Consider the following 21,723-nt stretch of genomic DNA (forward strand, 5'->3'; position numbering starts at 1 on the left):
AAGACCATCTTGAAGTACTGTGTGTATGCAACTATAGAATTATACTAGGATTCAGGGAGGACATTTTTTTATGAGAGTAGCAACCACCTCTGTCAAATAAGTATTCTGACTTTCTTTGCTTGGTAATAATGGAGGATCCTTAATCAAATGTGGAGTCAAGACATTGGTGAAAGAGAGACTTTAAAAAAATGTGTTTTACTCTTTGAAATCAAATTATTTTGGTAATAAATTATAAATATCTTATATTCTTAATGTCTGTCAGTTGCATGACTAAGAAGATATATTCACACACTTATACACCCATTCGTACACATAGATACATATATGTATGCATATATGTGTAGATCTATACATCTACACACATAATAGTGACTATTTGGTGAGCTATAGTTTTGACAATGAAGGGTCACTGCAGCAATGAAACAGGTTTGATTCATAAAAGCTTTATGATCAGAACATGGTTTCTACAGGTATTTGAGCTGAGGGACCATCTCATACTGGTGTGAAACAATTCTTAGATTTTGCTGAGTTCAACTAGAAGGTGAGGGTAGAGAATTGTTATATCAAGCTCAGGATATAGCTTGATTGCTGGGCCTTAACTCTGGAAAACAGGCTATTTCCTAATAGTAAAAAGAGAAAGTTGGTTTTGGTGTGGGAATTCTGACATCTACTCTAAATTCTACTCTTCCTTTTATATGCCAGCTCTCATCTCACCTACTCATTGAAATGACTTCCAGTCAGCACTGATAACTCCCTCTCTTGTAGCTCTATTGAACTGATAATACTATACTTTGTATAGTAATTTAATGTTAATAATCTTCTTTATTTATAATGTAGAAACTAACCTCTTTACATGTGCTCTTTCCCCCTCCTCTCCAATAGATTATAACCTCAGTCATACCCCCACTCTCTCAAATATTCTGTCACTTTCTATTTCCTGGTACCTTCCCTATTGCTTTCTTTTAAAAAATAAAAGCCTCCTTTATTCTTTGTTTTTTAAATAATATTTTATTTTTCCCAATTACACTTAGGATAATTTTAAACATTCATAAAAAATTTAAAATTCTAAATTCTCTTCTTCCTTTTCTCCCTTTCCCCTTCCCTGATATAGTAAGAGATTTGACATAGGTTAAACATGTGCAATCATACAAAATATTGCTATATTATGTTGTGAAAGAAGAAACAGACCAAAAAATTGCATTGGATAAAAACATCAAAATTTTTCATTGAATACTGGGCTATCAGCATTATCATATTTTACATATAATTATAACTTTAAAGAGTATGAATCAGAACAGTTTAGATACTTCATGGGATTCATTATTTGCACCAATAAAGTTAGCTGTGTTTCAATCTAGTTTTACTTGAGTTTCCCAGGTCTTGTTCAGTACCATGGATAGCACACAATCATAGCATCTTCTATTTGGAAGAGATTATAGGAACTTTCCAGTACAATATCTCAACAAGACTTTCCTATTGCAAGGATTTAAAATTTTTTTATTCTCTCTCTCTCCCTCCCCCCACCTCTCTTTCTCTCTGTGTGTATGTGTGTGTGTGTGTGTGTGTGAGAGAGAGAGAGAGAGAGAGAGAGAGAGAGAGAGAGAGGAGAGAAGGGAGAGTTGGCAGTCTGGTGAAGTCTCTACACCTTGATAGTCAGCCATTTATGACAGCCAATGGTCAGTTGTCTGTGGACAGGAAAACTATGCAATCTGGCAGTCTGATCATATTAATTTTTAAGTATTAATGAGTATGATATTTTATTATGGGCAACAACTGTAATGTGTTATAAAGATACCTGTGATTTTTTTTTTTTTTTAGTGACAATAAAATCATAGTTACTAATACTACTTTGTTGTCTACATTCATAATGGAAGGAAATGCTAAATCTTAGAAATTAGTAAAAATAAAGATGTAATTTTCCTTTCCCCTTTCTAAGTTCATAGGTTCCTTGAAATCTAGCCATGTACTCTGGGGCTCAGTGCACCCCAGATTAAGAATTCTTGTTCTAATAAACCTTGGTCATCTAGCCCAGGACTTAGAAACTCTTTCCACTCTCAACCCCTTTTTGTGAGAAATTATGTGACTCCAGTTATATAAGTACATAAAATAGGTATGCCAATCAAACATTTACTGATAATCATAATTTCGTGATCCCCACATTCAATTATGAGTTGCCATAGGAGTTGTGAATCACAGTTTAAGAAACTTTGATCTACTTTTTATGTTCTCAAGTGAAGGGGAACCCACTATCTCCTAGGGCAGCCAATTCACTTTTAGGATAATTCTAATTGTTGGAAAGTTTTTCCTTATCCTGAATCTAGTCATCTTCACCTATTTTTTCTTAGTTCTTTGTTCTTATGCAAATTAGAAACAGGCAATGAGAATGGTGAAGGCTCATGATCCATTAAAAGGACTAGAGATGCTTATCCTAAAAATAGAATACATTAAGCTGTTTTCAGGTATAAAAAGGGCTACTATGGTAGTAGGTTCTTCCAGTCTCTAAACTAACTAGTGGGGAGAATGGATCAATTTGCAGTCATTCTGAAGATTTATATTAGAATTGAATATGCCAAGTTAGTTTAGAAGCTGAATTAAAATAGTGTTCCAGATTGGAACAGTGATCCAGATCTTATTCCCCTATATATATATACACAGTATAGGCATGATAGGCTAGAACCAGTCGGGTCAAAAAAGAGTAATTATGACTGCAAAGTGTAAGTTCTTATAGGTTCTGTTTTACAAAAAATTGGAAAGCCCCTGCCTTATGAAATTTATAATCTTACTTGAGATATATACATATATGTGCTTATTTAAATATCCTGCAATCTAATTTACACGAGATCTCTAAATATAAATATCTCTAAAAATAAATATAAATATCTCTAAATATAGCTCCTTGTCCTTAAGTTTTTAAGATAATGAGTTAATGGATGAACAGATGAAATGTAGTATATACTGAACACATAAGTGTTGAGGGCATATAACAAAAGGAATTGATGTAAAATTGATGGCAGCACAGGGAACTCCATGCCAGAAATTAATTTATTTCACTGAATATTTCAGACTTTTTCAGTCTATCTTACAGACTGGGTGAGATAAATAAATGGCATATATTTAATATTGCTGAACACATTTAATCAGTAACTATTTTATGGTTGGGAATGTCAACATAGCCTTTAGTACTAACCTAAAAATCCAGTTTAGCTTCATTGTGCATTTCTGGCACATTAGTCAGTGACTTTACTTTATGACTTTTAATCTGAATACCTAAAATTCTTCAGATTATAGTAAATTCTGAAAAGTCCTCAAAAATTACAAAAATGAAATTAATTTTAAAAACTATATTAATCTTATGTAAATTATTGGTCTCTGTTGCAAAATGAAATGTAGGAACAAAGTATTTTAGAACTAGAAGGGGCCTTATAAATCCATTGATGCCATTATTTTAAAGATGAGAATATTGAACTATATAGAAGTGAAATAAGTTGTCCAAAGGGCATACAAGAAATTGTTGTTGTGCCTGACTCTTTATCACCCCATTTAGGGTTTTCTTGGCAAACATACTGTAATGGTTTGCCATTTCCTTCAGACCATTTTACTGATAAGGAGACTGAGGCAAATAGGGTTATATACATGATTTGTCCAGGGTCATACAGCTTTCAAGTATTTGTAGCTATATTAAAATTCAGGAAGATGAGCTTTCCTGACTCCAGGTCCTTCAAGCACTTAGATGCCACACAGGAAATTAGTGGCAAAATAAAAAGTTTTTTTTGGACTATAATTATAGGATTATCTGATGATATTTCTTATTATTATACTTCAAAAAAAAGCTTATTGTATCCGGCCAGGGGAGGGAAGGAGAAAGAGGATTTGGAGCTTAAAATTTGAAAAAAAGAATGTTAAAATTGTATTTACATGTAATTGGGAGAAAATAATAAATTAAATAATTTTAAAATCCTCATTGTTCAATACATATTATTCCATCACTTGAGCCTCCACAGTATAATCCAAGTCTTAATTATAGAATTGGATTTTCTTGTGATAAATGTAAATTTTCTATTTTTTGATGTTATGGTTATAATGATATAGCATTCCAATCTAGAGTCATTTAGGCCAAGTTATCCCAATGCCCATAAAACATTTATGCAAAGAAAAAATTTGTATCTTTCCATTGTTTTAATCTGTGTTAACTCTTGTGTTAGGCAGATAAAGTGTGAAGGTTTTGATTAGATAAAACTTTTGACCTAATACAAGGATTTTGAATCAATTCTCTTTTTGTTGTCTTAGTTAACAATAACAGCAATCTCTATTGCAGCATAATAAAAGCTCTTTTATTTCACCTTCCCAAGAAACAAGTTCTTATAAATCTCTGAACCCACCTCTTTGTCATCTGATGCTAAGGCATTTATCTATTTCATTACAGCTTTTCAAGTATGACTCCTGAGCTTCACCTTTTGCAAGACAGAATTTTGACTCTCATCGAGAAATACCTCATAAAAGAAGGAAAATACTTTTTGTTATATGCAATTTAAAGTCTACCTCCATAAATCTTAAAGGTTTGCTCAGAATTTTACTTGTAGCCGAGGATGACTGCTAGTTGTGTAACAACTTCAGGTCATTCCATATTCCCTCTAAAAGATCCAAGGGGGGAGAAATCCAGCAATTTAGGTTCCACCTTTCACGGAGAACAGCTGATTTTGCCTTTTCCTTCTAGCCAATGGTGATCAAATCTTTCAGAAAGGAAACTAGATGAGTCATCTTCTGCAGATAAGCTGAAATATTAATAGTTCTATCTCCATAAGGCCTCATTGCAGCCAAATCACACAGCACGCCTCCTCATCTCTATCATTGGAGAGATTCATGGCAAAGAAACCCTTTCTAAACAGCTTGGATCTTAAAGCTTCAGAAACTGATTAAACAGCTATGAACAGTACAATTGAATCTGAATCTTAAGTCCCTCTCCCTCTTTGTCTGTCTCTCTTCCTCCTCTAACAAGTTCTTCATAGATTGGTCATTTTTTTTTTTAGACAGATGGACTTGAAACCTGCTTGATCTTGGAACATCACTTCAAGTCACTGCGGTGAGTATCTTCTAAAGTGGGTCAATTCTGGGTTTTATGGTTTAACAAATGCTAAAAAAATTTTTTTTTTTTAAATCTAAGAACTTGGCTATTTCGACGGTGTATCTGTGTGTGTGTGTGTGTGTGTGTGTGTGTACGTGTGCATATGTGTGTATGTGTGATGTATGGGTGAGACAAAGACAAGGGACAAGAGTAATAATAATGTGAGCTCCTTGAGGTCAGGGATGAGCTTTTTGTTTTTCTTTGCACCACTAGCGCTTAACACAGTCTCTAGCCCTTAAACGCTTGATAAATATTGATTGACGAACGGGTCACAAAAGATTTTATTAGTTTATCATTCAGGGATGGAGTGGGGGTGGGGAGTGCGGAGGGATAGGAATGGAGGCCAGAGGCATCGTATTTTGGAGCTCAGCCATGAATTAACTGAACTTGACCAGGAGAGTTGTGCGTTCCCATTCCATTTCATCATCTCCCAGATTTTGTAAAAGACAGTGGGCGCCGTCCAGAGAGCCACGGAGCCACGGTGCAGAAATGATTCCACGCCAGCCCGCAGGCGGGGAGATTTGCGGGGCGCTGCCGTGCTGCCAGCAGGGGGCGGCACAGAGCACGCCCTTTCCGGAGGCTTTGTTTGATTCCCGGATCCAACTTGGAAGTCTCCGGTCCCGCACCGATGCTCAAGACCGGGGTGACCCGGTGACGGGGGAAAGGTTCACGAGCTCTGTGCTGGTGTAATGTTCTACGCCCCATCAGGCACTGCCAGCCGATCAACTAGTCACGAACTCTGTTTTTCGTTTGTTCCTCCTTCCTTCCCACCCCAGGCTCCTGCACGTCCAGGGGAAGCTAGGAGCCGCCTCACGGGGCCGCGGGGCGCAGGGCACGCCGCCAACTCACTTCTCTATGGAGACAGGATGGAGACGGATGGGCGGGACTTCCGGCGCTACCGGAAGTGTGAGGCAGCTAGGGGTTGGACCGAAGGGGAGTGATCGTCCCGTGTCTGTCTACTTCAGTCACCGGGTTAGCTGCCGTGGCTTCGCCGCTGGTTCGCCGCCTCTAGTTCGGCTCACGCGTGGTGCGGTCGCTGAGAGCAGCCGGGGCTGGTGGCGAAGGAGCCCGTGGCTGGCGGTGAGCGGGTAGCGGCGGCGGCGAGAGCGGCGCGAGGCCCCTAGGCGGCTCTGACAGGTGAGAGCGGCTTCCCCGGGAGGGCGGGAGCCTGCTTCCGCCCGGGCCTCTCCGCGCCCCAGGGATGCGGGCTCCGTCCGTCTTGGGGGCTCGTAACCACCCTCGGCCCCTGGGAGACTGGCCGCCATCTTCCAGGCTGGATCCCCCCGCCCCCTCGAGAAGGCGGCACGGCCGCCGCTGGGCTCCTTGACCCCCAACTTCCCTTGGAGTTTACGCCCTGAGCGGTGGGGAGGGGTCTTCCTCGCTCGTGGGGTGGGACGTGCCTGACGTGGGCACCGGATGCACCCCCGCCTCCGCACGGGCTCTGGGGCAGGCCCTTGATGCTGTGCCTCCCGGGGCTTTAGGGCAGGAAGCGCGGCGCCTGTCAGTGGTGTGGCAGCTGTTGAACAATTCGGGGCCAGTGAGCCCAGGTTGCAGGCCGCGCTTCCATCCGCAGGCCCTTGTTCCCCTCCCGAAGGTCTTCCTTCCGTCTCTGACTCGCGGCTTGTCTCAGAAAGACCCGAGAAGTCCTAGGTACAAAAAGAACAAGAACCAAACCCTGGTTGGCTTGTTCCGTTGCAACAGACCAACTTGCGCTGTTATTTTTTAGGAATGGTTTTTTATGCGATCGAGGGCTAGGGGCTCGACTGGTGACGCTTTGGTTCCTTCGCCTCGGATTTGCTTGCAGCCTTGAGGGGTTAGGTGATCATCGAAAGTGTAGGTGTTTGGATTTCATTCCTTCACTTAACATGTGTTGAACCAGTCCTAATGGCCATTTACAGGTTGGAAAAATAGCTACGAGCAGTGCAAAACACACTGTACTTGGAACCAGAAGGTCTGGGTTGTTTTTGTTTTAGTGACTGCTATGTACCTTATGAACTATGTGACATTGGGGAAGTTACTTCCTTCTGATAAGCTTCCAGTTCCTCATCAGTTACCTCACAAGTTTTGTGAGGTTCCTATAAAATCATTTATATGGAAATGCTTTACTACACACTGCTTTGCTTTCTTCTCTCACCGAACAATTAATTGTCCATATTTCCATTACTGTAAAACTTAGTTTTGCAAAAATATAGTCAGTTTAGTTGTGTAGTTTATGCAGGGCAGAAATAGAAAGAATGCCGGTTTGGAATCAGGAACTGTGAATCTGATTTTTATTATACTTTAACACTTATTAACTACATAATTATAGCATAATCATTTCATCTTAATGAGACTCAAGTTCCTTCTCTTGTAGAATGGGAAAAGTAGCCACCTGTTTCTTTGAATGTTTGACAGTAAAGTGCTTTGTAAATATTTAGAGATTATTATAAACGTTAACAAGTGATGATTACAGAGGGATTGAGTTTATTTATTATCTCTGCCCTTGTTGACGATGGGCAAATAACATAACGTTTTTGGGCCTCAGTTTAAAATGAGAAGATTGATGTAAATGACGATATACTAGATCAGTACTCTTAAAATGGTGGCCAGGCCCTTCATTGGGTTTGATTATAACCCTTAAGGAGCATGCTGAATGACCCTCACTCCCTCTCCAAACAATTTTAGGGGAGGATATGAATCTTACCCCAGACTTCCCTTGATAACCAAGTGTCTCCAAACAGTTTATCGTACCTTTAATCTATTTTTCTCTAATCTACTCCTTTACTAACATTTTTTACATCTGACCTCTTGTGGCTCTGCAGGGGCTTTATTTCTCTTAAGCTTACAGGTTTACAGTGATCCATGCATTCATACCAGTAGTTTTTCAGGGAAAATACTCAATTTGCTCCTTAGTTTATTTCTACTTCACCTTCTAGCTCATTTTTGGATAGACTCAGTTATGGTGCAGACATCATATACTGTGTGCAATAAACAGCGGTAAATAAAAAGTCTTGGCCATGCTGTCCCTGTTATAACAATTTTTTAATGGGGTGCAAAAATATTTTTGAATTATTAACAAATAATATATTTTCAAGTTATTCTCTTTTATCCCATCCTCTTTTAATTTTTATTTTTGTATAAGTTTTGTAATTTGCATAGTTATTAACAAATTAAAATTTGGAGGAAGTGTACCCAATAACTTTTTTTTTTTTCTAATGAGATGGTTCATTGGAAGAATTTGGGGATCAGTGGTCTAGAAGAGATTAGAAGCAGTTTGGTACACTAGGAACTTGGTTTGCTGTCACAGGATCCCAGTTTAAATCTTGCCTCTTATACATTACCTATTGTCAACCTTTTTGAGTCTCTTTCCTCTGTAAAATGAGATATCCCCTTTGGTCATGTCCATCTCTTTATGATTCTCTGATCTCCAAAGTCCTTTCAGCTCCTAACTTCCTAAGTTTAGTAAACTTCTGTGGTTCCGTCTTAGCTATCAAATTAAGTTCAAATTCTTTAGCCCATGATTCAAATCTCTTAATTAGTTGAAGCCACTTTAATCTATCCAGACTTTGCTCATGTAATTGTGAAAAATGTTTGGATTTGGAATTATAAGAATTGTATTCAGATCTTGGTTATTTGAACTTTGGACTGGTTTCCTACGAGGTACCTTTTTCCTCCATGAATCTTTCATTTTATGTGCATGAAATGTCTTTCTTGTCTCATCTTGCCTTTTTAAAAAATGCTGCCCATCCTTTAAGACTCATTTTAGATAACAATGTTCTCTTATTTCCTGTACCTTCTGTATTAGGCAGTTATGTTTTTTTTTCCTCCTTTGAACTCCATTTGACATTTGGTTTATTTCTATAATATAATTAATATGCACGATGTTCTGTTCCAGTACCTTGTATATATGTTTCCATCCTGTTCCCACAGATTGAAAATCCCATAAAGTCAGAGACTCTGCTTTATCTATAAGTTTTATTTCTCAGTGCCTAGGATATGATAGATACTTTAAAATGTTAAATTCAAAATATAAATGTTATTAATGCTACTTGGCTAATCAAGACTATATAGACTAGGACTCCAGAGGCAGGTGTTATTTTAATTTGTTTTCAATTAAGTTCATTGTTTTCAGTAATTTGGAGGTAGCCATTTTTAGAGAAAGATGGTAAGTTTTAATGACTTGAAAGAAGTGTTTATTTGAATTAAAAAAAATCTAGACTCATGCTTTTTGGGATCTTGAACTCTTGCAGCAAATAATTGAATACCATTAAAGGAATGCTAATTCTCTCTTTTTAAAAATTATTATTATAGCTTTTTATTTACAAGATATATGCATGGGTAATTTTTCAGCATTGACAATTGCAAAACCTTTTGTTCCAACTTTTCCCCTCCTTTCCCCCATCCCCTCCCCTAGATGGCAGGTTGACTAATACATGTTAGATATGTTAAAGTATAAATTAAATACAGTATATGTATACATGTCCAAACAGTTATTTTGCTGTACAGAGAGAATCGGACTTTGAAATAGTGTACAATTATCCTGTGAAAGAAATAAAAAATGCAGGCGGACAAAAATAGAGGGATCGGGAATTCTATGTAGTGGTTTATAGTCATCTCCCAGAGTTCTTTCGCTGAGTGTAGCTGGTTCAATTCATTGCAGCTCTTTTGGAACTGATTTGGTTCATCTCATTGTTGAAGAGAGCCACATCCATCAGAATTGATCATCATATAGTATTGTTGTCGAAGTATATAATGATCTCCTGATCCTGCTCATTTCACTCAGCATCAGTTCATGCAAGTCTCTCCAGGCCTTTCTGAGGAATGCTAATTCTCTTTGGAAAGTGTGGCTTTCAATTTTTTTAAAGAATTATTCTGAATGAATAGGTTTGAAAAAGCATGTAAAGAGTGTGATTTCACTTTCTAGTTTTGCAACTGATTTACTTCAGTCTCCCCTCTATTAAATATTAGTCACAGGCATTTAGGTTAATGGATTAATAGTTGATAAGGTGATTTAGGTATTAATTGTAAGTTAAAAGTTTTAAATTTTTATTAGATAAAACAGTTGTAATTCATTTGAAATCTAAATGCCATTGAAGCTTTCTAGATGAACTAAATACTACTATAGGTTTTTATAGTTTAGTACTGAGGCAAAGCAAAAAGCAGGGTTTTTTTTTTTTTCTGTTATTCTTGCATCTGTAATTTAGAAAAAATAATGATGCTTAATCCCAATAATCATCTTTTCTTGAAGATTAAATAGGTAATAAATATGAGACCAAATTTTGAACTAGAAGGAGCCTTAGCGATAATCTTTTTCAAAATACTCATTTTGTATTTGAGGAAATTGAAGGCCAGTAAAGGAAACCAAGGCAACATAAATAGCAGTTCTGGGATTTTAACCTTTTAGAGGAATTTACAAGTCCTCTCTTCTTTCTCCTCTCTCCTGTCTCTCCTCTCTCTCACATACAGAAGGAGCTTTTCCTTGATATGATAGTAGCATACCCTGAATTAAAAATGACATGCTGATAAATGTCTAACACTGAATTTGACTTTGGATCTTTCTGACTCCATGCACAGTAGTCTCTCTGCAGTGCCTCCAGCAGTCTCTTCAGATCTAGCCTTATGCTTTCCTTGTACATAGTAAAAGCTTGATAAATATTTGATCGATAAATGCTGTGAATATAAATTAAACATTATCCAAGTTGTCTTTTTCAGAATGATGGGTTACCTTTAAATTGTTAACATATTCAAAGTAGTGTTATAAATTTAATGTTTTGAAGGACAATCCATTATGGATTGGGGAAGAATAGAAAAAGACAATTTATTTTTCTTGCATCTTCAGTTATCTGGAACTAATTCTCTTTCCCCCTAAACTACATCCTTCCTCCCTTCTAACCTCTACTTCATTATTGGTCCCTCATATTCTCAGGCTAGGAGCCATCGTGGCTTCCTTACTATTTTTCAAACTTTTCCCCCTTTCCAAGTTGTGCCAAGACCTGTCATTTGCATCTTTTCAACATCTCTGAAAAATGCTACCTTTTATATTCTTGACATTGTCCCCACTGTAGCACCAACTCTTATTACCTCACACCTAGTTTTTTGAGATAGCCTGCTAGTGTGTCTGCTGGCTTTAAGTCTCTCCCTACCCCAGTTCTCTATTCATTCACTAAAGTGGTTTTTCTAAAACACAGGTCTGATTCTGACAACCCCATTCTCCTCCTACCCTCGAACTTTAGCCGCTTTCTGTGTTTCCTAGAATGCTCTCCTTCCTTTGCTCTGACAGCTGAACTTCCTATTTTTGTCTTATCTCTTTTAATTTCATTACCTTCCCTCTGGTAATTAAGTCTATAGCTTGCTATGGGTTTATGTCTGTTTGTATGTTGTCTTTTCTGTTAGACTATGAATTCTTTGAGGGTAAGGGCTGTTCTTTGCTTCTTTTTGTATCCCCAGATTTTAGCATAGTTCCTGGCAAGTAGTAGTTGATTGATGAATGGATTATTCAAGAATGAGGTAAGAAGGATCTGAACTAGGTTGGAGATCTTGGAGATGGAAAGAAGAGGATGTATTGGACAGATTTTGAAGGACCAATGAAATAATTTCTTGATTAATTTGATATTATTGGGAAGAAAAGGAATCACATTTAGGAAATATTTTATCAACTTTGTAACATATCATTCACTTATAACTTTATAATTGAGTCCACAAAAATTGTTTCCTTCCCATTGAATCCATTACCTTTTTTTTTGTAGAAAAGATATTAATAAGTATTTATTGCGAACCTACCCTGTGCCAAGGCAGAAACTGTCCCTGTTATCAGGGAGCTCCCAAACATGTAAATACCTATGTAGAGACAAAATATGGACATATTTAGAATAAATTGGGAATAATTTCAGAGGGAAAGCACTGAGTTAATTAAGAAGGTAAAACTTGAAGGAAGTTAGGAGATCCAACAAGTGTACTTGACAAGGGGGAAAAAAAGCATGGACTCCAGAGAGGCTTTAAGAAAGGTCTGATTTTGAAAAATTAGAAAATGTTAATTTATGTTTTTAATTTTTAAAAAAATTTTGTAAATCTATGTAAGTGTATCTGTTGAGCAGATAATAAAAAGTGATAGGATTAAAAAATTTAGGAGGAAGGAAAGGAATAATAAACATTTAATTTAGAGTTGTGAGGGAAATTAGAGATGTGAGGGAATTTAGAGATTATATTTTTTTAAGAAGAAAAATATTTTTTCCCCCAGAGCAAAAGAAGTTATAATTCTGGGATCTTAGCCTGTGGTTTTTAGATTAGGAACTTTTCTAATAAAATACTTTTTTTTTTTTTTAAAATTAAGGAAATGGTTTTTCCTTCATATAATAATGATTTTCCTTAAAATATGGATTAAAAAATGATATGCATTTCTAAAGATAGTTTGGTAGTTTTTGAAATTTTTTAAAATTGTTTTCCTTTTAGTTAGGCAGGTGGCTTTGGAAGTCTAGGAGGATTTGGTTTGGAAATCTTTTCTGTTTTCCATATTTCCAGATAATTATTCTATACTCTAATTATATATGGTATTCTCACATTTTTTTTTGATTCATATTTACTTAAGCTTTATAATAGCCATCTGAATGTAGTTACTCTCAGCATTTTCAGATACTGTTATATGTAGTAATAAATATCTGAGGATTTTAGAAGTAGAGCCGCAATTATCATTAAAACTTAGCTAAGCATTGATTTTCCCCAGCCCAGTCTCCCTCTTTCACTAATGAAGAAATTGGGATATTAGTGGTTTACTCAGGATCTTGATGGTGTAGTCAGCATTTGAACCCAAATCCCCTAACTTCAGATCTGTTGCTCTTTCTAATGTCCTCCTCAGTATTTAGATAAATTGGAAATTGAATGAATTTTTCAATTCATTTCAATAAGTGTTTAAATGGATATTATGTATGAGCATTGTGTTAGCCCCCTAGGATACGAAAGAGATCTGTACAGTTCTCTAATCAAGGAGCTTACATTTTCCTGAAGGGGATGAATTTACAAGATTAGCAAATAAAAAATAATTTCCGGAATTAAAGAATATAACTAGACATATCAGAAATAGTTTTGAAAAGAAGTTAGTATCTAAACTGAGGCTTAAAAGTAGAGATTTTAAGACAGGCTTATAAGGAGGAAATGCATTCCATGCATAAAAAACAGTTTATTAAAAAAAAATTAGTAATGCTAAGCTCTGGTAAATGCTAGTTCCCGGTTTGGTTGGAAGTTAGAAAGTGTTTTTGTTAAGGGGAAGGAGCATATAAAATTAAGGGGCCAGTTGTGGAGTATTTTATGTTATACACAAGTTTGTATTTCATCCTGAAGACTCGTGAAGCTTTTTGAGTAGAGGAAGGACATGGCTAGACTGGTGTTTTTAGAAATATTAATTTGACAATGATATAAAAGTAATATTAGAAAAGAGGAGAGATTCAAAGTAGGGGAGGGCAAATAGACCATTGTAGCAGTATTGGCAAGAAATTTGAACTTGAACTAGGATAGCAGATTGAGAATGGAAAGAAAAGGATGGCTGTGAAAGAGATAAAAGTAAAATTTGGCAACTGATTGGATATGGGAAAAGGTAAAGGAAAGGGAAGGTTGGCTGAAGTTGCAAACCAGTTTAACTCAAAAGATGCTGATACTTGAAAGAAATAAGGAAATTTAAAGGAAGAATTTTTTTTGGGGGGTGGAGGAAGAAAGAGTTTGGGATATGTTTGGTTTTGAAATGTCTATAGGCTTTTTAAGTTGAGATGTCAGATCTGAAGGTGGTAATATGGGAGTATAGTTTGTGAAAGACAGTAGGTCTTAATAGCTATATGTTTATATAAAAAGCCTTGAACACACCTTTGGGCAGATAGCTAGAGTGGGAGATGTATGTGATGGTAAAGAAGCCTGAAAGAAAATTATTTTATCAGTAAGAGAATGAAAATCAGAGCATTGCCATAACAATCTAGGAAGCAGAAAGGGGTTGACAGTTTCAGAAACTGCAGAGAGATCAAATAGAATAAGAACTGAGAAAATTGAATTTATCAATAGAGATCCTTGGTAATCTTGGAAAGAATAATTTCAGTCATATGGTAAAATTCAAAGGCAGATTTCAAGATGAGGAAATGGAGACAGTGAGTATAGAATATCCTTCCTAGGAATTCTGGGGTGAAAGGAAGAAGAGATATTTGGAGAACCTTCTCTTTATGCCTGTGTCTGTAATGGTATTCCTCTAGTTTTGCCTCTTTAGAATCTATAAGTTTCATTTAAGGTTTAACTCAGAGACAATCTCCCAAATGAAGATTTTTCCAGGGATACTCTTTTCTCCTCCCTCCTTTCCCCATTATTAGTATCCCTTCTATATTCATATTTAATCTATACAAATTTTCTACTTATGTATGCCATTTTACTTTAATAGAATTTAAGTTCAATGTCGTTTGTTACTGGTTGTTAGAGGGAGACAGGAAAAAGAAAATGTTTGAGAAAGTTTTCCTTTGGAAGAAACAGGAAGAGATTAGATCAGGAGTACCTGTAAAGATTTTGATATTGGCAAAAAGGACCTTCTTTTTCTCAGAGACTGAAGCAAAAGATGAGAGAATAGGGGACAAGATGTAGAAAGTTTTTTGAGGTGTGGAGTAGGAAAAATTGGGTGTCAGTGCTGGAATGACTTCTGTTTTCTCAGTAAAGTAAGATCTCTCTTGATAGGAAGAGGTTAAAGGATGGATTGGGAGCCGTAAAGAGAGAAAATAAGGCTTAGAAAGCGTGATATTGAACCAAGGAAAACTAAAAAAATTTCTAGATAGTAGTGAGTGCTCAGTTTAGTTGAAGCCATCACTCGATACTTAATAGAATTATGGTGATCACTGAGTTTGTATTGCTATTACTTCTGGTGACTTGGTTTTAGAAATTTGCCAATCTTTTTTGGTAGAAGAGGAAGCTTGGTAGTATGATCCTTAATTATGAGTTGTAAACTTGGACTTCCTCTAATTGTGTGATTAAACAAAAAAGTTAAAGGTTGAGTTAATTCCTTTTTATAATTTAGAATGAAACTTGGAATAACTCAAATTTGTGAAATAAAGTTATGTACGAAACAAAATATCTTACTGAGAACTCCACTGACTCACTGGTGAATGCAGGAAGGAAAGATTTATTTTACATTCTTGCAAGAATGGGTACCTAGTTGAATAGACAACTTTGGGACTCAAAAGCAGTATTTTATTTTCTATCCAGAAGCACAAGTCCCTCCCCTGATTCCCCATTAATTGGATGTTACAGAAGTTACATATCATGAATCTCCACATACATAGCTATTCACTGCTACCAAGAAACTTGCTTATATTTTAGAAGAGGGAAGAGGAAGAGAAGTGGACTAGGGGTAGAGAATAAAAGATTCTTTTTCAAATTTCAGGCCACCACCCTTGATTACAAAAGTCAGTCCTGCCCCCAAGAAGCTTACTATCTTTTGGGGGAAGATAAACTCCACTCTTGATAATTCTTTGATGTCCTTGTGGGTTTCAGTTTTCTAATTTAAGTTTTATTTCTCCAATTTAATTTTCATGACTGTGGAAAACATCCATGTCTCAGTTATATTTTTTGTAGGGTGAACATGGGCTCTCTTATGCTTGTACTAACTGATCAAAAATATTCTATACTTTCCTTTTTTCACGGTAAGCTAGACAATGGAGACAATGGACAAGTAGCTGATCTGGAGGACTTTTGATACCTAGGTTTTCTTGACATATTAGTGATCCTTTTCGAAATAAACATTAGCTGAACTCAGAGATTCCTGCAAGTGCTGGAACCAGTCTTGATCAGTTGAGAAAGAAGAGCAAACATCTTGGTTTCTGACTTCTCTTAGAAGTAGACATTTTTGTTTCTGATTTATCTCAAGAGCACCAAACTTTTTTGATTTATTGTATATACCGAAATCTTCATCCTAGACCGCCCACTTCCCACCTGACTTATGTATAAATACCTCACTCTTTTCAACTCTTCTTTGAGCAGATGAGAACATTGTCTCATTGTTCCAAGTTTGTAAGCTTCATCTTCTCAGGCAGTAAATGCATCTAATGATGTAGGTATGATTTTTGCAAACTGTGATCAGACTCTGTCTTATTCCAAGTCCCCCTTTTGGACTTGATATTTCTTTAGTTTTAGCATTTCATACAGATTTTTATTTTAACAGTAGACAAGAGAAAATTTGTTGTATAGTCTTCAGTTTTCCATTATTGTTTATGGCACATTTGACTCTGATAATTCTCTTTAAATTATTTTTAGGTTAGTGACATTTTTAAATTTAGTAATTTCCTTTTCTCCATTTATAGTTTAGGTTTTGTTTTTCTTTAGCTAAGAATCACATTTTAGTGTGTGATTTGGCCTTAAGATTCTTTTACGACCTTACTATTGTATAAAATTCAAGCTTTAGTCTTATGTTATCTGGAACTCAGCCTGCATGGCACTTTGTGATCATTTTTATATTTTGCTGTCTTCACTGGTGGAATCTTTTTGTTCTTCCATCCTTTGGACTTTGGCCTTATTTTTCATCTGGACTGGATATTTATTTGCACATAATGCCACATCCATTTCGACCCTCCTGTTTCAGTGCTTCTTTATGAGTTATGAATGCAGCCTTCCTGAGGTCAGGAATATTTGCATTTCTACTCCCCCAGAATTTAAAATTGACTCTTGCTCCCTCAAAAAGAATCCTTAATAAAGCTTCATCTGTCATTTTTTATCTCTATCTCTAAAATCCAATTCATTACTTCTCCTTTGTTTTCATCCTATCCTCCATTTCTATTTTCCTAGGTTTTGTGCATTCTTAACATTATTAAAAATTAATGTTTTCTTATTTTCAAAATACATGCAAAGATAGTTTTCAATATTCACCTTTGTAAAACTTTGGTTCCAGTTTTTTCTTCCTTCCTTTCACTACCCCATTCCTCTAGACAGCAAGTAATCCAGTACAGGTTAAACATGCCCAATATTTCCACATTTATCATGCTGCATAAGAAAAATCAGATCAAAAAGGAAGAAAAATGAGAAAGAAGAAAAGCACAAGCAAACAAGCCCCTAAAATAAAGGTGAACATTGATTCCTCATGGTCCTCTTTCTGGGTGCAAATAGCTCTCTCTCCATCACAAATCTATTGGAATTGGCCTGAATTATCTCATTGTTGAAAAGAATGAAACAACTCTATCAAAATTAATCATCTCATAGTCTTGTTGCTATGTATAATGTTCTCTTGATTCTTTTCACTTCGCTTTGCATCAGTTCATCTAAGTCTCTCCAGGCTTTTCTGAAATGATCCTGCTGATCTTTTCTTATGGAACATCTATCTATCTTTCTTTCTTTCTTTCTTTCTTTCTTTCTTTCTTTCTTTCTTTCTTTCTTTCTTTCTTTCTTTCTTTCTTTCTTTCTTCTTTCTTTTATATTTTCTTTTTTTAAAAGAAATGGCTTATACATCAAAACAATTTAAATATTTACCTTAATACAATTATTGTATTAATGTACAAAATGTTTCTTTTAACATTCTTTCAGTTATTAGGACATTTACTCTTATTTATTGCTACTTTTTTTGGTGATGGTTTTGCTTTTTTATCCCTTTATTCTATTAATTTGAAAAAATATTTATATGTGATTTAACTGCTTATTATGTGTTTTATAATTAAACAAAATTAACCATGAAGAAATAGGTAAGTTTTATTTCACCATTTGTATTAACATTTTTTTTCCCTTAATCCCATTAACTTTTTTTTGAAGACTATTAATAGCTTCATTATTTGGAGATTTGAATTGTTTATTGTATAACAACAATATTATTAAATAATTGGTGGTATTAAATACCACAACATGAAGGGAAAATAAACTTGAGATAAATGAGAATCAGGATAAAAATCATGAAAGAAAAATCAGTATTATAGATATGTGCTAGAACTTCTCCATTCCAACTCTTTTATTTTCTAGATGGGGAAATAGGTTTGGAGAAGGAAAATGATTTTCAGAATCTCTTGGGTAAGAAGAAGCAAAGTTGGACCAGAATTTTTGGCTCCAAATATTTTCACTGTTTATAAACAATTATTCATTGTATATTTCTGTATATATTTTTTCAAATGTCTTTAATTATGCATTCCATGCTTATTGGCATATTTTAAAAGTTGTAAATAATGAACAAAAGGTAAAAATTTGATACTTTTTTGTACTTGTATTACATGTTTATTATCAGAAGTTCTTTTTGCTTCAGAAATACTTGATTCTATATTTTCTGGCTTTGATTAATTTAAGATAAAATCAAAGACTTTTATAACCTGCCTTTATTAGAAAGGATTTTGAATGTTATTTTTTATTATAGTTGTTATGCTAATTTTTAATCTAGACATATACACATAGTTTTCTATAATGGAATTTTTACATGGGCTTTTAATTTGGTACTCTTTGGTACATCTTAACCAGAATAATAATACAAAAAGATGAATTTTTTGACTTTGTACATTTATGTTTAAATGGGCAAAACTAAACACCAAATCTGCTAAGCACAGATTTCATGAATAATCATTGCTTGTTTAAATAGTTTTTATATTACCTGATTTCAGGTGTCAGAATATTCTGGTAAGGAACAGGGACCCAACTGTGAAACTTGTAACAATGAAATTCAAACATACCTTACAGAATTATGTATATTATTATTCAGTTATAGGTACTGATAAATTTATTTAAAACAATCTTCTATTTAATGATGATAACTGGTTTTTGTGAATTGGATATAGTCTGTGTTTGGAGTTGAATGCTTGCACAAAGCAAGCTGTGTTGTGTTTTTCTGTTATAGTTGGGGAATTGTTTTACATGAATACATTTTTTCAGTTTGAAATTTATTTCTTTAAGAATTGGTATTTGGGGGCAGCTAGGTGGCATAGTAGTTAGAGCACCAGTCCTGAAGTCAGGAGGATGTGAGTTCATAACTAACACCTAGCTGTGTGACCTGGACATGTTACTTAACCCCATTTGCCTCATGGGGGAAAGAATTGTTTGAATCACTTTGCATGGAATTTTTGATTCTTGCCATATTAAAACTCAGTATAAAATTCTGCTCTTTCCCTAGTTGAGTTAGAATCAAAGGAATGAATTTAGAGTTGGAAAGGAGCCTGGAATAAGTTCATCTAATCTAAGGCCCTTATCTACAGATGAAGAAAATGAGTCCTAGAGATAAGATAAGTAACCTAGGTTACTTATGTAGTAACTGGTAGAACTGGTATTTGAACTCTTATCTACTGACTAAAATTGGTGCTCTTTTGAATTATATTTTGTCTTAGTTCTATGCTATTATAGTGATGTCTTGAATGAAAGTATGTTGGACATTTATGTGCCATATGCAAAATGACTATAAACTGTTATGCTTTTATAATTATTCTTTTTAAAACTGTTTATTGTGTTCACTTATGATTTAGCTGTTATTAATTTAGTCTGTTGTCACTATGTTCTTGGAAGAGTCTTAAAAATCAGCAGTCTTATTCGAAATTCTAAATTAAACTCTGAGGTGAATTTTCATATTCTTACTATGTAGTATTGGCAAGCATGAGCTTTTTTTGCCTGTCTGGGTCAACTATATACATAATTATGCCCATACACTTTTACGTGGATCTGCATAGTTGTAGTGGGCTCTTTTTATCCATCTCAGAAGTTCTCCTTAAAACCACGGTTTTAAACTCTTACTTTTCTTTAAAGCTCTTGTATATGCTTAAGTTAATTTTCCTCATATGTAAATTCAGTAAAAACTATAGTTGGGGGCAGAGAAGGGATAAGTTTTCTTCTGTTGGTAAGGATCAAATGCCTCTGCTTCTGCTTCCTTAACTTGACTGAAAAGAAGGTGTCATTTAATATGATACTTATCTCTTTCCTTCAAAGGATTTAATGACCCTACAATTTATTTAATCCAGTTTCCTCCTTATCTTACAGATAAGGTGACTCAAGCTCAGAGACATGAAATGATTTGCCTTTGTCATAGATGACAAATAACAAGACCAATCTTTGAGCCTATATTGTGGCACTTCAGAAATAGTGTTATTTCAACTCTATTGCATTTTCTTAGTTCTTTTAAACTTATGTAATCTTAGATACTGTATTCTTCTTGTTTGTCATAGAGGATGAGGTAGTCTTCCTTGCTAAAGTGAATTTTTCTACATGTTTCCTTGTACAAATCCATAATTATCTTCACTCACTAATCTTCAATCTCTATATCTATGCTAGTTTTTCTTACAAAACATGCCCATGGTTCCCCATTCTCAAAAAGTCCTAAACTTGATTAGTCTATCCTATTAGCTATTGACTTGTCTCTCTCCTCCCTTTCATGGCTAAACTCCTTGACAAGGCTTTTTACAATTGTTTGTGCCTTCCCTCTAACTCATCTTTATTTCTGGCTTCTAATCATTCAACTGAAACTATTCTCTCTAAAGTTACCAATGATTTCTTAGTTGACTCATTTAATGACTTTTTCCCAATCCTAATACTTCTTAACCTCTCTGCAGCCTTGGGCCCTGTTAGTCACTCCTTTCTCCTTTATGCTATCTTCTTTTTTGGTTTTTTAAAAGTGAAGCCCATCTTATACTAGCTCCTTCCTTTGTAGTCTTCTTATATCTTGCTGCTATTTATATATTCTATTAGCCTTCCTTGACTTTCTGACTTCCTTGTTGGTCCTTTAACAAACCCACCATCTTTCAACTTCATGCACTTTTATTGGTCATCTCTTGAGCCTGCATCTCTGCTCTTCCTCATCTCTACTTCTTGACTTACTTCATTTATCAACTTAATTTCCCCTTGGGATTCTTTTTGGTGCCTTCCTTTTTAAGCTATCTCAATTTTATCTTGTAAAATATCTTGTTTGTACACTTATTCTCATGTTGCTTCCTCCATTAGATCTTGAGCTCTTTAAGGGAGGAGAATTGTTTTTTGCCTTTTTTTTTTTTTTTTTTTTTTTTGGTATCCCTAGCATGTTGCATAGTGCCTGGTACATAGTAGGCTCTTAATAAGTGCTTATCTCTTTTAATCCTTGCTTTAATGATCATCCCTAAATCAGTTTTTTATATTTAATCTCTTTAATTTCCTTCCCCTCCTCCTCCCCCATTGTGCTTTAACATTCTTAGGTGTTTCATGGGCTGGAAAAAAAAAAAAGAAAACTATTGATTTCCATTAATCTTGTTATTGCTCTTTTGTTGTTCAGTCATGTTCAACTCTTTGTGACCCCCATTTGGGATTTTCTTGGTAAACATATTGTAATACTTTGCCATTTCCTTCTCTAGCTGATTTTACAGAGGAAAAAGCTGAGACAAGTAGGGTGAAGTAACTTGAGGCCCTGTTTGAACTTAGATTCCCCTGATTCCAGCACTCCATTCATTGTGCCAGCTAGCTACACCATTATTCCCTAGCAGTTATCTTTCTTTTACCTTCACTCCTTCACAAACTTTTAGAAGTGGTAGTCTTCTCTAGCTTCTTGTACTCCCTTACCACTCCCCATTTGTTCTTTGATTTCTTGAATAAAGTCTCCCATTTGAAATGCTATGACCTCCCAACTCCTAAATCTATTACCTTTTAATTCTCGTTCTTTTTGGTTATTTTGTTACATTTTTTACTGCCCTCTTAGT

The 21,723-nt window shown here is 35.3% G+C and overlaps 1 protein-coding gene across 3 annotated transcripts in view; it reads left to right on the top strand.

Annotated features, from left to right (window-relative positions):
* Positions 1–4,317: 4,317 nt before the first annotated feature.
* The window catches only part of WDR37 (WD repeat domain 37), a 106,062-nt gene continuing 88,656 nt past the window's right edge, over positions 4,318–21,723 (top strand). The window contains exons 1-2 of one of the 3 annotated variants that reach the window (XM_031939613.1): positions 4,318–4,556; positions 5,028–5,080. The gene's annotated coding sequence lies outside the window, so the exon portion shown is untranslated. Of the gene's footprint in view, positions 4,557–4,784; positions 5,081–6,189; positions 6,260–21,723 lie in introns of those variants that run through there. The other 2 variants (XM_031939612.1, XM_031939611.1) reach the window with 2 other exon arrangements.

The sequence above is a fragment of the Sarcophilus harrisii genome, chromosome 5 (assembly GCF_902635505.1).
Source record: "Sarcophilus harrisii chromosome 5, mSarHar1.11, whole genome shotgun sequence".
NCBI classification, from domain to species: Eukaryota; Metazoa; Chordata; class Mammalia; order Dasyuromorphia; family Dasyuridae; genus Sarcophilus; species Sarcophilus harrisii.